At 41.8% G+C, this 14764-nt stretch overlaps 13 pseudogenes; all 13 read left to right on the forward strand.

The window, feature by feature from the left end:
* Window positions 1–427: 427 nt before the first annotated feature.
* On the forward strand, window positions 428–546 carry LOC137122864 (5S ribosomal RNA; annotated as a pseudogene).
* An 857-nt stretch (window positions 547–1403) lies between these two features.
* Window positions 1404–1522, forward strand: LOC137122860 (5S ribosomal RNA; annotated as a pseudogene).
* Window positions 1523–2379: 857 nt separating this feature from the next.
* LOC137122859 (5S ribosomal RNA) lies at window positions 2380–2498 on the forward strand (annotated as a pseudogene).
* An 857-nt stretch (window positions 2499–3355) lies between these two features.
* LOC137122862 (5S ribosomal RNA) lies at window positions 3356–3474 on the forward strand (annotated as a pseudogene).
* An 856-nt stretch (window positions 3475–4330) lies between these two features.
* LOC137122863 (5S ribosomal RNA) lies at window positions 4331–4449 on the forward strand (annotated as a pseudogene).
* An 856-nt stretch (window positions 4450–5305) lies between these two features.
* On the forward strand, window positions 5306–5434 carry LOC137122856 (5S ribosomal RNA; annotated as a pseudogene).
* Window positions 5435–6291: 857 nt separating this feature from the next.
* LOC137122861 (5S ribosomal RNA) lies at window positions 6292–6410 on the forward strand (annotated as a pseudogene).
* An 857-nt stretch (window positions 6411–7267) lies between these two features.
* Window positions 7268–7386, forward strand: LOC137122865 (5S ribosomal RNA; annotated as a pseudogene).
* Window positions 7387–8253: 867 nt separating this feature from the next.
* LOC137122854 (5S ribosomal RNA) lies at window positions 8254–8372 on the forward strand (annotated as a pseudogene).
* An 857-nt stretch (window positions 8373–9229) lies between these two features.
* On the forward strand, window positions 9230–9358 carry LOC137122857 (5S ribosomal RNA; annotated as a pseudogene).
* A 2819-nt stretch (window positions 9359–12177) lies between these two features.
* Window positions 12178–12296, forward strand: LOC137122858 (5S ribosomal RNA; annotated as a pseudogene).
* Window positions 12297–13153: 857 nt separating this feature from the next.
* Window positions 13154–13272, forward strand: LOC137122853 (5S ribosomal RNA; annotated as a pseudogene).
* Window positions 13273–14129: 857 nt separating this feature from the next.
* On the forward strand, window positions 14130–14248 carry LOC137122855 (5S ribosomal RNA; annotated as a pseudogene).
* The last annotated feature ends 516 nt before the right edge of the window (window positions 14249–14764 follow it).

Genomic DNA, 14764 nt, shown 5'->3' on the forward strand with positions numbered 1-14764 from the left:
GACTGCCATTTTCTTTTGATTGTTTTCTCTTGTTTTCACATTAGGGAGTTAGGGTTAGCGACTGTCTTTTGGTTTGTTTATTTCTATCAGGCTAGCTAGCACTTTCTGTGGGAAATGGCTTATTTTGTTTATTATGTTGGCCTTGGTTCGCCCTGAGTTGTAGTGTCATGTTTTGTTTGACACTTTCTTTCGTTTAAAATAAATATCATTCTGTTGGAACATCTCGATCCTGGATTTTGGTTTGGGGATCGGAGAGGGAACATGCTAATTTATCTTTGTATGTTTCACCCTGACCTCCTAGACAGGGGCGTAACAGACCAGTACAGTCATAGTACTTTGTACTTTGCCACATTTATCTTCTTCTTAGCAAGTGTCATGTATTCTGCTTCTCTAGCGTTTTTAAGAGCTGTTGATGATGTCAAATGCAGCTTACGGCCACACCGCTCTCTAAGCGCCCGATCTCGTCCGATCTCGGCAGCCAAATAGGGCCGGGCCTGGTTAGTACTTGGTAGGAAGACCGCCTGGGAATACCAGGTGCTGTAAGCTTTTTTGCTTGGGTTTACGGGCAGCACAAGCTGGTGTTACTGCCTATTTATTCATAGAAATTGTTCTATATTTTCATCAAATTTTGTTCATTCATTGCTGTTTTGCTACTTTAATGGTTTGCCAACCATCGTGCTTCATTACTAGTAGACCATGTTACGGTCCTGGCCATATGTGTTGTTTTTATTTTCTTGTTCTTATAGGTGCCCTGCCTGATTGGCCGGATTGGGGGGCAGTACAGGAAGCTGATTGGTCCATCCTACACTTCCTGGAGTTTTAAAAGTACGGTTCCCAACAGCTAGCGAGGCTCTTTCTGGCATCAGCACCTGTTTGCTGTTCTTGGTTTTCAAACCTTATTTAGCATTTTTGAATTGTTAGATTTTGTGCCGTGGTTTTGTTTATAAATTGTATATTTTGTAAATAGTATTAAATCTGTAGGGGTGAACTGCCATTTTCTTTGGACTGTTTTCACATTAGGGAGTTAGGGTTAGCGACTGTCTTTTGGTTTGTTTATTTCTATCAGGCTAGCTAGCACTTTCTGTGGGAAATGGCTTATTTTGTTTATTATGTTGGCCTTGGTTCGCCCTGAGTTGTAGTGTCATGTTTTGTTTGACACTTTCTTTCGTTTAAAATAAATATCATTCTGTTGGAACATCTCGATCCTGGATTTTGGTTTGGGGATCGGAGAGGGAACATGCTAATTTATCTTTGTATGTTGCACCCTGACCCCCTAGACAGGGGCGTAACAGACCAGTACAGTTATAGTACTTTGTACTTTGCCACATTTATCTTCTTCTTAGCAAGTGTCATGCATTCTGCTTCTCCAGCGTTTTTAAGAGCTGTTGATGATGTCAAATGCAGCTTACGGCCACACTGCTCTCTAAGCGCCCGATCCCGTCCGATCTCGGCAGCCAAATAGGGCCGGGCCTTGTTAGTACTTGGTAGGAAGAACGCCTGGGAATACCACGTGCTGTAAGCTTCTTTGCTTGGGTTTACGGGCAGCACAAGCTGGTGTTACTGCCTATTTATTCATAGAAATTGTTCTATATTTTCATCAAATTTTGTTCTTTCATTGCTGTTTTGCTACTTTATTGGTTTGCCTACCATCGTGCTTCATTACTAGTAGACCATGTTACGGTCCTGGCCATATGTGTTGTTTTTATTTTGTTGTTCTTATAGGTGCCCTGCCTGATTGGCCGGATTGGGGGGCAGTACAGGAAGCTGATTGGTCCATCCTACACTTCCTGGAGTTTTAAAAGTACGGTTCCCAACAGCTAGCGATGCTCTTTCTGGCATCAGCACCTGTTTGCTGTTCTTGGTTTCCAAACCTTATTTAGCATTTTTGAATTGTTAGGTTTTGTGCCGTGGTTTTGTTTATAAATTGTATATTTTGTAAATAGTATTAAATCTGTAGGGGTGAACTGCCATTTTCTTTGGACTGTTTTCACATTAGGGAGTTAGGGTTAGCGACTGTCTTTTGGTTTGTTTATTTCTATCAGGCTAGCTAGCACTTTCTGTGGGAAATGGCTTATTTTGTTTATTATGTTGGCCTTGGTTCGCCCTGAGTTGTAGTGTCATGTTTTGTTTGACACTTTCTTTCGTTTAAAATAAATATCATTCTGTTGGAACATCTCGATCCTGGATTTTGGTTTGGGGATCGGAGAGGGAACATGCTAATTTATCTTTGTATGTTGCACCCTGACCCCCTAGACAGGGGCGTAACAGACCAGTACAGTTATAGTACTTTGTACTTTGCCACATTTATCTTCTTCTTAGCAAGTGTCATGCATTCTGCTTCTCCAGCGTTTTTAAGAGCTGTTGATGATGTCAAATGCAGCTTACGGCCACATTGCTCTCTAAGCGCCCGATCCCGTCCGATCTCGGCAGCCAAATAGGGCCGGGCCTTGTTAGTACTTGGTAGGAAGACCGCCTGGGAATACCACGTGCTGTAAGCTTCTTTGCTTGGGTTTACGGGCAGCACAAGCTGGTGTTACTGCCTATTTATTCATAGAAATTGTTCTATATTTTCATCAAATTTTGTTCTTTCATTGCTGTTTTGCTACTTTATTGGTTTGTCAACCATCGTGCTTCATTACTAATAGACCATGTTACCGTCCTGGCCATATGTGTTGTTTTTATTTTCTTGTTCTTATAGGTGCCCTGCCTGATTGGCCGGATTGGGGGGCAGTACAGGAAGCTGATTGGTCCATCCTACACTTCCTGGAATTTTTAAAGTACGGTTCCCAACAGCTAGCGAGGCTCTTTCTGGCATCAGCACCTGTTTGCTGTTCTTGGTTTCCAAACCTTATTTAGCATTTTTGAATTGTTAGGTTTTGTGCCGTGGTTTTGTTTATAAATTGTATATTTTGTAAATAGTATTAAATCTGTAGGGGTGAACAGCCATTTTCTTTGGATTGTTTTCATATTAGGGAGTTAGGGTTAGCGACTGTCTTTTGGTTTGTTTATTTCTATCAGGCTAGCTAGCACTTTCTGTGGGAAATGGCTTATTTTGTTTATTATGTTGGCCTTGGTTCGCCCTGAGTTGTAGTGTCATGTTTTGTTTGACACTTTCTTTCGTTTAAAATAAATATCATTCTGTTGGAACATCTCGATCTTGGATTTTGGTTTGGGGATCGGAGAGGGAACATGCTAATTTATCTTTGTATGTTGCACCCTGACCCCCTGGACAGGGGCGTAACAGACCAGTACAGTTATAGTACTTTGTACTTTGCCACATTTATCTTCTTCTTAGCAAGTGTCATGCATTCTGCTTCTCCAGCGTTTTTAAGAGCTGTTGATGATGTCAAATGCAGTTTACGGCCACACCGCTCTCTAAGCGCCCGATCTCGTCCGATCTCGGCAGCCAAATAGAGCTGGGCCTGGTTAGTACTTGGCAGGAAGACCACCTGGGAATACCAGGTGCTGTAAGCTTTTTTGCTTGGGTTTACGGGCAGCACAAGCTGGTGTTACTGCCTATTTATTCATAGAAATTGTTCTATATTTTCATCAAATTTTGTTCTTTCATTGCTGTTTTGCAACTTTGTTGGTTTGTCAACCATCGTGCTTCATTACTAGTAGACCATGTTACGGTCCTGGCCATATGTGTTGTTTTATTTTGTTGTTCTTATAGGTGCCCTGCCTGATTGGCCGGATTGGGGGGCAGTACAGGAAGCTGATTGGTCCATCCTACACTTCCTGGAGTTTTAAAAGTACGGTTCCCAACAGCTAGCGAGGCTCTTTCTGGCAGCAGCACCTGTTTGCTGTTCTTGGTTTCCAAACCTTATTTAGCATTTTTGAATTGTTAGGTTTTGTGCCGTGGTTTTGTTTATAAATTGTATATTTTGTAAATAGTATTAAATCTGTAGGGGTGAACTGCCATTTTCTTTGGACTGTTTTCACATTAGGGAGTTAGGGTTAGCGACTGTCTTTTGGTTTGTTTATTTCTATCAGGCTAGCTAGCACTTTCTGTGGGAAATGGCTTATTTTGTTTATTATGTTGGCCTTGGTTCGCCCTGAGTTGTAGTGTCATGTTTTGTTTGACACTTTCTTTCGTTTAAAATAAATATCATTCTGTTGGAACATCTCGATCTTGGATTTTGGTTTGGGGATCGGAGAGGGAACATGCTAATTTATCTTTGTATGTTGCACCCTGACCCCCTGGACAGGGGCGTAACAGACCAGTACAGTTATAGTACTTTGTACTTTGCCACATTTATCTTCTTCTTAGCAAGTGTCATGCATTCTGCTTCTCCAGCGTTTTTAAGAGCTGTTGATGATGTCAAATGCAGTTTACGGCCACACCGCTCTCTAAGCGCCCGATCTCGTCCGATCTCGGCAGCCAAATAGAGCTGGGCCTGGTTAGTACTTGGCAGGAAGACCGCCTGGGAATACCAGGTGCTGTAAGCTTTTTTGCTTGGGTTTACGGGCAGCACAAGCTGGTGTTACTGCCTATTTATTCATAGAAATTGTTCTATATTTTCATCAAATTTTGTTCTTTCATTGCTGTTTTGCAACTTTGTTGGTTTGTCAACCATCGTGCTTCATTACTAGTAGACCATGTTACGGTCCTGGCCATATGTGTTGTTTTATTTTGTTGTTCTTATAGGTGCCCTGCCTGATTGGCCGGATTGTGGGGCAGTACAGGAAGCTGATTGGTCCATCCTACACTTCCTGGAGTTTTAAAAGTACGGTTCCCAACAGCTAGCGAGGCTCTTTCTGGCAGCAGCACCTGTTTGCTGTTCTTGGTTTCCAAACCTTATTTAGCATTTTTGAATTGTTAGGTTTTGTGCCGTGGTTTTGTTTATAAATTGTATATTTTGTAAATAGTATTAAATCTGTAGGGGTGAACTGCCATTTTCTTTGGACTGTTTTCACATTAGGGAGTTAGGGTTAGCGACTGTCTTTTGGTTTGTTTATTTCTATCAGGCTAGCTAGCACTTTCTGTGGGAAATGGCTTATTTTGTTTATTATGTTGGCCTTGGTTCGCCCTGAGTTGTAGTGTCATGTTTTGTTTGACACTTTCTTTCGTTTAAAATAAATATCATTCTGTTGGAACATCTCAATCCTGGATTTTGGTTTGGGGATCGGAGAGGGAACATGCTAATTTATCTTTGTATGTTTCAGCCTGACCCCCTAGACAGGGGCGTAACAGACCAGTACAGTCATAGTACTTTGTACTTTGCCACATTTATCTTCTTCTTAGCAAGTGTCATGCATTCTGCTTCTCTAGCGTTTTTAAGAGCTGTTGATGATGTCAAATGCAGCTTACGGCCACACCGCTCTCTAAGCGCCCGATCTCGCCCGATCTCGTCCGATCTCGGCAGCCAAATAGGGCCGGGCCTGGTTAGTACTTGGTAGGAAGACCGCCTGGGAATACCAGGTGCTGTAAGCTTTTTTGCTTGGGTTTACGGGCAGCACAAGCTGGTGTTACTGCCTATTTATTCATAGAAATTGTTCTATATTTTCATCAAATTTTGTTCTTTCATTGCTGTTTTGCTACTTTATTGGTTTGCCAACCATCGTGCTTCATTACTAGTAGACCATGTTACGGTCCTGGCCATATGTGTTGTTTTTATTTTCTTGTTCTTATAGGTGCCCTGCCTGATTGGCCGGATTGGGGGGCAGTACAGGAAGCTGATTGGTCCATCCTACACTTCCTGAAGTTTTAAAAGTACGGTTCCCAACAGCTAGCGAGGCTCTTTCTGGCATCAGCACCTGTTTGCTGTTCTTGGTTTCCAAACCTTATTTAGCATTTTTGAATTGTTAGATTTTGTGCCGTGGTTTTGTTTATAAATTGTATATTTTGTAAATAGTATTAAATCTGTAGGGGTGAACTGCCATTTTCTTTGGACTGTTTTCACATTAGGGAGTTAGGGTTAGCGACTGTCTTTTGGTTTGTTTATTTCTATCAGGCTAGCTAGCACTTTCTGTGGGAAATGGCTTATTTTGTTTATTATGTTGGCCTTGGTTCGCCCTGAGTTGTAGTGTCATGTTTTGTTTGACACTTTCTTTCGTTTAAAATAAATATCATTCTGTTGGAACATCTCGATCCTGGATTTTGGTTTGGGGATCGGAGAGGGAACATGCTAATTTATCTTTGTATGTTGCACCCTGACCCCCTAGACAGGGGCGTAACAGACCAGTACAGTTATAGTACTTTGTACTTTGCCACATTTATCTTCTTCTTAGCAAGTGTCATGCATTCTGCTTCTCCAGTGTTTTTAAGAGCTGTTGATGATGTCAAATGCAGCTTACGGCCACACTGCTCTCTAAGCGCCCGATCCCGTCCGATCTCGGCAGCCAAATAGGGCCGGGCCTTGTTAGTACTTGGTAGGAAGAACGCCTGGGAATACCACGTGCTGTAAGCTTCTTTGCTTGGGTTTACGGGCAGCACAAGCTGGTGTTACTGCCTATTTATTCATAGAAATTGTTCTATATTTTCATCAAATTTTGTTCTTTCATTGCTGTTTTGCTACTTTATTGGTTTGCCAACCATCGTGCTTCATTACTAGTAGACCATGTTACGGTCCTGGCCATATGTGTTGTTTTTATTTTCTTGTTCTTATAGGTGCCCTGCCTGATTGGCCGGATTGGGGGGCAGTACAGGAAGCTGATTGGTCCATCCTACACTTCCTGGAGTTTTAAAAGTACGGTTCCCAACAGCTAGCGAGGCTCTTTCTGGCATCAGCACCTGTTTGCTGTTCTTGGTTTCCAAAACTTATTTAGCATTTTTGAATTGTTAGGTTTTGTGCCGTGGTTTTGTTTATAAATTGTATATTTTGTAAATAGTATTAAATCTGTAGGGGTGAACTGCCATTTTCTTTGGACTGTTTTCACATTAGGGAGTTAGGGTTAGCGACTGTCTTTTGGTTTGTTTATTTCTATCAGGCTAGCTAGCACTTTCTGTGGGAAATGGCTTATTTTGTTTATTATGTTGGCCTTGGTTCGCCCTGAGTTGTAGTGTCATGTTTTGTTTGACACTTTCTTTCGTTTAAAATAAATATCATTCTGTTGGAACATCTCGATCCTAGATTTTGGTTTGGGGATCGGAGAGGGAACATGCTAATTTATCTTTGTATGTTGCACCCTGACCCCCTAGACAGGGGCGTAACAGACCAGTACAGTTATAGTACTTTGTACTTTGCCACATTTATCTTCTTCTTAGCAAGTGTCATGCATTCTGCTTCTCCAGCGTTTTTAAGAGCTGTTGATGATGTCAAATGCAGCTTACGGCCACACTGCTCTCTAAGCGCCCGATCCCGTCCGATCTCGGCAGCCAAATAGGGCCGGGCCTGGTTAGTACTTGGTAGGAAGACCGCCTGGGAATACCACGTGCTGTAAGCTTTTTTGCTTGGGTTTACGGGCAGCACAAGCTGGTGTTACTGCCTATTTATTCATAGAAATTGTACTATATTTTCATCAAATTTTGTTCTTTCATTGCTGTTTTGCAACTTTATTGGTTTGTCAACCATCGTGCTTCATTACTAGTAGACCATGTTACGGTCCTGGCCATATGTGTTGTTTTTATTTTATTGTTCTTATAGGTGCCCTGCCTGATTGGCCGGATTGGGGGGCAGTACTGGAAGCTGATTGGTCCATCCTACACTTCCTGGAGTTTTAAAAGTACGGTTCCCAACAGCTAGCGAGGCTCTTTCTGGCATCAGCGCCTGTTTGCTGTTTTTGGTTTCCAAACCTTATTTAGCATTTTTGAATTGTTAGGTTTTGTGCCGTGGTTTTGTTTATAAATTGTATATTTTGTAAATAGTATTAAATCTGTAGGGGTGAACAGCCATTTTCTTTTGATTGTTTTCTCTTGTTTTCACATTAGGGAGTTAGGGTTAGCGACTGTCTTTTGGTTTGTTTATTTCTATCAGGCTAGCTAGCACTTTCTGTGGGAAATGGCTTATTTTGTTTATTATGTTGGCCTTGGTTCGCCCTGAGTTGTAGTGTCATGTTTTGTTTGACACTTTCTTTCGTTTAAAATAAATATCATTCTGTTGGAACATCTCGATCCTGGATTTTGGTTTGGGGATCGGAGAGGGAACATGCTAATTTATCTTTGTATGTTGCACCCTGACCCCCTAGACAGGGGCGTAACAGACCAGTACAGTTATAGTACTTTGTACTTTGCCACATTTATCTTCTTCTTAGCAAGTGTCATGCATTCTGCTTCTCCAGCGTTTTTAAGAGCTGTTGATGATGTCAAATGCAGCTTACGGCCACACTGCTCTCTAAGCGCCCGATCCCGTCCGATCTCGGCAGCCAAATAGGGCCGGGCCTGGTTAGTACTTGGTAGGAAGACCGCCTGGGAATACCACGTGCTGTAAGCTTTTTTGCTTGGGTTTACGGGCAGCACAAGCTGGTGTTACTGCCTATTTATTCATAGAAATTGTTCTATATTTTCATCAAATTTTGTTCTTTCATTGCTGTTTTGCAACTTTATTGGTTTGTCAACCATCGTGCTTCATTACTAGTAGACCATGTTACGGTCCTGGCCATATGTGTTGTTTTTATTTTATTGTTCTTATAGGTGCCCTGCCTGATTGGCCGGATTGGGGGGCAGTACAGGAAGCTGATTGGTCCATCCTACACTTCCTGGAGTTTTAAAAGTACGGTTCCCAACAGCTAGCGAGGCTCTTTCTGGCATCAGCACCTGTTTGCTGTTCTTGGTTTCCAAACCTTATTTAGCATTTTTGAATTGTTAGGTTTTGTGCCGTGGTTTTGTTTATAAATTGTATATTTTGTAAATAGTATTAAATCTGTAGTGGTGAACTGCCATTTTCTTTGGACTGTTTTCACATTAGGGAGTTAGGGCTAGCGACTGTCTTTTGGTTTGTTTATTTCTATCAGGCTAGCTAGCACTTTCTGTGGGAAATGGCTTATTTTATTTATTATGTTGGCCTTGGTTCGCCCTGAGTTGAAGTGTCATGTTTTGTTTGACACTTTCTTTCGTTTAAAATAAATATCATTCTGTTGGAACATCTCGATCCTGGATTTTGGTTTGGGGATCGGAGAGGGAACATGCTAATTTATCTTTGTATGTTGCACCCTGACCCCCTAGACAGGGGCGTAACAGACCAGTACAGTTATAGTACTTTGTACTTTGCCACATTTATCTTCTTCTTAGCAAGTGTCATGCATTCTGCTTCTCCAGCGTTTTTAAGAGCTGTTGATGATGTCAAATGCAGCTTACGGCCACACCGCTCTCTAAGCGCCCGATCTCGCCCGATCTCGTCCGATCTCGGCAGCCAAATAGGGCCGGGCCTGGTTAGTACTTGGTAGGAAGACCGCCTGGGAATACCAGGTGCTGTAAGCTTTTTTGCTTGGGTTTACGGGCAGCACAAGCTGGTGTTACTGCCTATTTATTCATAGAAATTGTTCTATATTTTCATCAAATTTTGTTCTTTCATTGCTGTTTTGCTACTTTATTGGTTTGCCAACCATCGTGCTTCATTACTAGTAGACCATGTTACGGTCCTGGCCATATGTGTTGTTTTTATTTTCTTGTTCTTATAGGTGCCCTGCCTGATTGGCCGGATTGGGGGGCAGTACAGGAAGCTGATTGGTCCATCCTACACTTCCTGGAGTTTTAAAAGTACGGTTCCCAACAGCTAGCGAGGCTCTTTCTGGCATCAGCACCTGTTTGCTGTTCTTGGTTTCCAAACCTTATTTAGCATTTTTGAATTGTTAGATTTTGTGCCGTGGTTTTGTTTATAAATTGTATATTTTGTAAATAGTATTAAATCTGTAGGGGTGAACTGCCATTTTCTTTGGACTGTTTTCACATTAGGGAGTTAGGGTTAGCGACTGTCTTTTGGTTTGTTTATTTCTATCAGGCTAGCTAGCACTTTCTGTGGGAAATGGCTTATTTTGTTTATTATGTTGGCCTTGGTTCGCCCTGAGTTGTAGTGTCATGTTTTGTTTGACACTTTCTTTCGTTTAAAATAAATATCATTCTGTTGGAACATCTCGATCCTGGATTTTGGTTTGGGGATCGGAGAGGGAACATGCTAATTTATCTTTGTATGTTGCACCCTGACCCCCTAGACAGGGGCGTAACAGACCAGTACAATTATAGTACTTTGTACTTTGCCACATTTATCTTCTTCTTAGCAAGTGTCATGCATTCTGCTTCTCCAGCGTTTTTAAGAGCTGTTGATGATGTCAAATGCAGCTTACGGCCACACTGCTCTCTAAGCGCCCGATCCCGTCCGATCTTGGCAGCCAAATAGGGCCGGACCTTGTTAGTACTTGGTAGGAAGACCGCCTGGGAATACCACAAGCTGTAATCTTCTTTGCTTGAGTTTACGGGCAGCACAAGCTGGTGTTACTGCCTATTTATTCATAGAAATTGTTCTATATTTTCATCAAATTTTGTTCTTTCATTGCTGTTTTGCAACTTTATTGGTTTGTCAACCATCGTGCTTCATTACTAGTAGACCATGTTACGGTCCTGGCCATATGTGTTGTTTTTATTTTATTGTTCTTATAGCTGCCCTGCCTGATTGGCCGGATTGGGGGGCAGTACAGGAAGCTGATTGGTCCATCCTACACTTCCTGGAGTTTTAAAAGTACGGTTCCCAACAGCTAGCGAGGCTCTTTCTGGCATCAGCGCCTGTTTGCTGTTCTTGGTTTCCAAACCTTATTTAGCATTTTTGAATTGTTAGGTTTTGTGCCGTGGTTTTGTTTATAAATTGTATATTTTGTAAATAGTATTAAATCTGTAGGGGTGGACTGCCATTTTCTTTTGATTGTTTTCTCTTGTTTTCACATTAGGGAGTTAGGGTTAGCGACTGTCTTTTGGTTTGTTTATTTCTATCAGGCTAGCTAGCACTTTCTGTGGGAAATGGCTTATTTTGTTTATTATGTTGGCCTTGGTTCGCCCTGAGTTGTAGTGTCATGTTTTGTTTGACACTTTCTTTCGTTTAAAATAAATATCATTCTGTTGGAACATCTCGATCCTGGATTTTGGTTTGGGGATCGGAGAGGGAACATGCTAATTTATCTTTGTATGTTGCACCCTGACCCCCTAGACAGGGGCGTAACAGACCAGTACAGTTATAGTACTTTGTACTTTGCCACATTTATCTTCTTCTTAGCAAGTGTCATGCATTCTGCTTCTCCAGCGTTTTTAAGAGCTGTTGATGATGTCAAATGCAGCTTACGGCCACACTGCTCTCTAAGCGCCCGATCCCGTCCGATCTTGGCAGCCAAATAGGGCCGGACCTTGTTAGTACTTGGTAGGAAGACCGCCTGGGAATACCACAAGCTGTAATCTTCTTTGCTTGAGTTTACGGGCAGCACAAGCTGGTGTTACTTCCTATTTATTCATAGAAATTGTTCTATGTTTTCATCAAATTTTGTTCTTTCATTGCTGTTTTGCTACTTTATTGGTTTGCCAACCATCGTGCTTCATTAATAGTAGACCATGTTACGGTCCTGGCCATATGTGTTGTTTTTATTTTATTGTTCTTATAGGTGCCCTGCCTGATTGGCCGGATTGGGGGGCAGTACAGGAAGCTGATTGGTCCATCCTACACTTCCTGGAGTTTTAAAAGTACGGTTCCCAACAGCTAGCGAGGCTCTTTCTGGCATCAGCACCTGTTTGCTGTTCTTGGTTTCCAAAACTTATTTAGCATTTTTGAATTGTTAGGTTTTGTGCCGTGGTTTTGTTTATAAATTGTATATTTTGTAAATAGTATTAAATCTGTAGTGGTGAACTGCCATTTTCTTTGGACTGTTTTCACATTAGGGAGTTAGGGCTAGCGACTGTCTTTTGGTTTGTTTATTTCTATCAGGCTAGCTAGCACTTTCTGTGGGAAATGGCTTATTTTGTTTATTATGTTGGCCTTGGTTCGCCCTGAGTTGTAGTGTCATGTTTTGTTTGACACTTTCTTTCGTTTAAAATAAATATCATTCTGTTGGAACATCTCGATCCTGGATTTTGGTTTGGGGATCGGAGAGGGAACATGCTAATTTATCTTTGTATGTTGCACCCTGACCCCCTAGACAGGGGCGTAACAGACCAGTACAATTATAGTACTTTGTACTTTGCCACATTTATCTTCTTCTTAGCAAGTGTCATGCATTCTGCTTCTCCAGCGTTTTTAAGAGCTGTTGATGATGTCAAATGCAGCTTACGGCCACACTGCTCTCTAAGCGCCGGATCCCGTCCGATCTCGGCAGCCAAATAGGGCCGGGCCTGGTTAGTACTTGGTAGGAAGACCGCCTGGGAATACCACGTGCTGTAAGCTTTTTTGCTTGGGTTTACGGGCAGCACAAGCTGGTGTTACTGTCTATTTATTCATAGAAATTGTTCTATATTTTCATCAAATTTTGTTCTTTCATTGCTGTTTTGCAACTTTATTGGTTTGTCAACCATCGTGCTTCATTACTAGTAGACCATGTTACGGTCCTGGCCATATGTGTTGTTTTTATTTTATTGTTCTTATAGGTGCCCTGCCTGATTGGCCGGATTGGGGGGCAGTACAGGAAGCTGATTGGTCCATCCTACACTTCCTGGAGTTTTAAAAGTACGGTTCCCAACAGCTAGCGAGGCTCTTTCTGGCATCAGCACCTGTTTGCTGTTCTTGGTTTCCAAAACTTATTTAGCATTTTTGAATTGTTAGGTTTTGTGCCGTGGTTTTGTTTATAAATTGTATATTTTGTAAATAGTATTAAATCTGTAGTGGTGAACTGCCATTTTCTTTGGACTGTTTTCACATTAGGGAGTTAGGGCTAGCGACTGTCTTTTGGTTTGTTTATTTCTATCAGGCTAGCTAGAACTTTCTGTGGGAAATGGCTTATTTTGTTTATTATGTTGGCCTTGGTTCGCCCTGAGTTGAAGTGTCATGTTTTGTTTGACACTTTCTTTCGTTTAAAATAAATATCATTCTGTTGGAACATCTCGATCCTGGATTTTGGTTTGGGGATCGGAGAGGGAACATGCTAATTTATCTTTGTATGTTGCACCCTGACCCCCTAGACAGGGGCGTAACAGACCAGTACAGTTATAGTACTTTGTACTTTGCCACATTTATCTTCTTCTTAGCAAGTGTCATGCATTCTGCTTCTCCAGCGTTTTTAAGAGCTGTTGATGATGTGAAATGCAGCTTACGGCCACACCGCTCTCTAAGCGCCCGATCTCGTCCGATCTCGGCAGCCAAATAGAGCCGGGCCTGGTTAGTACTTGGTAGGAAGACCGCCTGGGAATACCAGGTGCTGTAAGCTTTTTTGCTTGAGTTTACGGGCAGCACAAGCTGGTGTTACTGCCTATTTATTCATAGAAATTGTTGTATATTTTCATCAAATTTTGTTCTTTCATTGCTGTTTTGCTACTTTGTTGGTTTGTCAACCATCGTGCTTCATTACTAGTAGACCATGTTATGGTCCTGGCCATATGTGTTGTTTTTATTTTGTTGTTCTTATAGGTGCCCTGCCTGATTGGCCGGATTTGGGGGAAGTACAGGAAGCTGATTGGTCCATCCTACACTTCCTGGAGTTTTAAAAGTACGGTTCCCAACAGCTAGCGAGGCTCTTTCTGGCAGCAGCACCTGTTTGCTGTTCTTGCTTTCCAAACCTTATTTAGCATTTTTGAATTGTTAGGTTTTGTGCCGTGGTTTTGTTTATAAATTGTATATTTTGTAAATAGTATTAAATCTGTAGGGGTGAACTGCCATTTTCTTTGGAGTGTTTTCACATTAGGGAGTTAGGGTTAGCGACTGTCTTTTGGTTTGTTTATTTCTATCAGGCTAGCTAGCACTTTCTGTGGGAAATGGCTTATTTTATTTATTATGTTGGCCTTGGTTCGCCCTGAGTTGAAGTGTCATGTTTTGTTTGACACTTTCTTTCGTTTAAAATAAATATCATTCTGTTGGAACATCTCGATCCTGGATTTTGGTTTGGGGATCGGAGAGGGAACATGCTAATTTATTTTTGTATGTTGCACCCTGACCCCCTAGACAGGGGCGTAACAGACCAGTACATTCATAGTACTTTGTACTTTGCCACATTTATCTTCTTCTTAGCAAGTGTCATGCATTCTGCTTCTCTAGCGTTGTTAAGAGCTGTTGATGATGTCAAGTGCAGTTTACGGCCACACCGCTCTCTAAGCGCCCGATCTCGTCCGATCTCGGCAGCCAAATAGGGCCGGGCCTGGTTAGAACTTGGTAGGAAGACCGCATGGGAATACCAGGTGCTGTAAGCTTTTTTGCTTGGGTTTACGGGCAGCACAAGCTGGTGTTACTGCCTATTTATTCATAGAAATTGTTCTATATTTTCATCAAATTTTGTTCTTTCATTGCTGTTTTGCTACTTTATTGGTTTGTCAACCATCGTGCTTCATTACTAATAGACCATGTTACCGTCCTGGCCATATGTGTTGTTTTAATTTTCTTGTTCTTATAGGTGCCCTGCCTGATTGGCCGGATTTGGGGGAAGTACAGGAAGCTGATTGGTCCATCCTACACTTCCTGGAGTTTTAAAAGTACGGTTCCCAACAGCTAGCGAGGCTCTTTCTGGCAGCAGCACCTGTTTGCTGTTCTTGCTTTCCAAACCTTATTTAGCATTTTTGAATTGTTAGGTTTTGTGCCGTGGTTTTGTTTATAAATTGTATATTTTGTAAATAGTATTAAATCTGTAGGGGTGGACTGCCATTTTCTTTTGATTGTTTTCTCTTGTTTTCACATTAGGGAGTTAGGGTTAGCGACTGTCTTTTGGTTTG

This window comes from Channa argus, unplaced genomic scaffold, assembly GCF_033026475.1.
Source record: "Channa argus isolate prfri unplaced genomic scaffold, Channa argus male v1.0 Contig222, whole genome shotgun sequence".
NCBI classification, from domain to species: domain Eukaryota; kingdom Metazoa; phylum Chordata; class Actinopteri; order Anabantiformes; family Channidae; genus Channa; species Channa argus.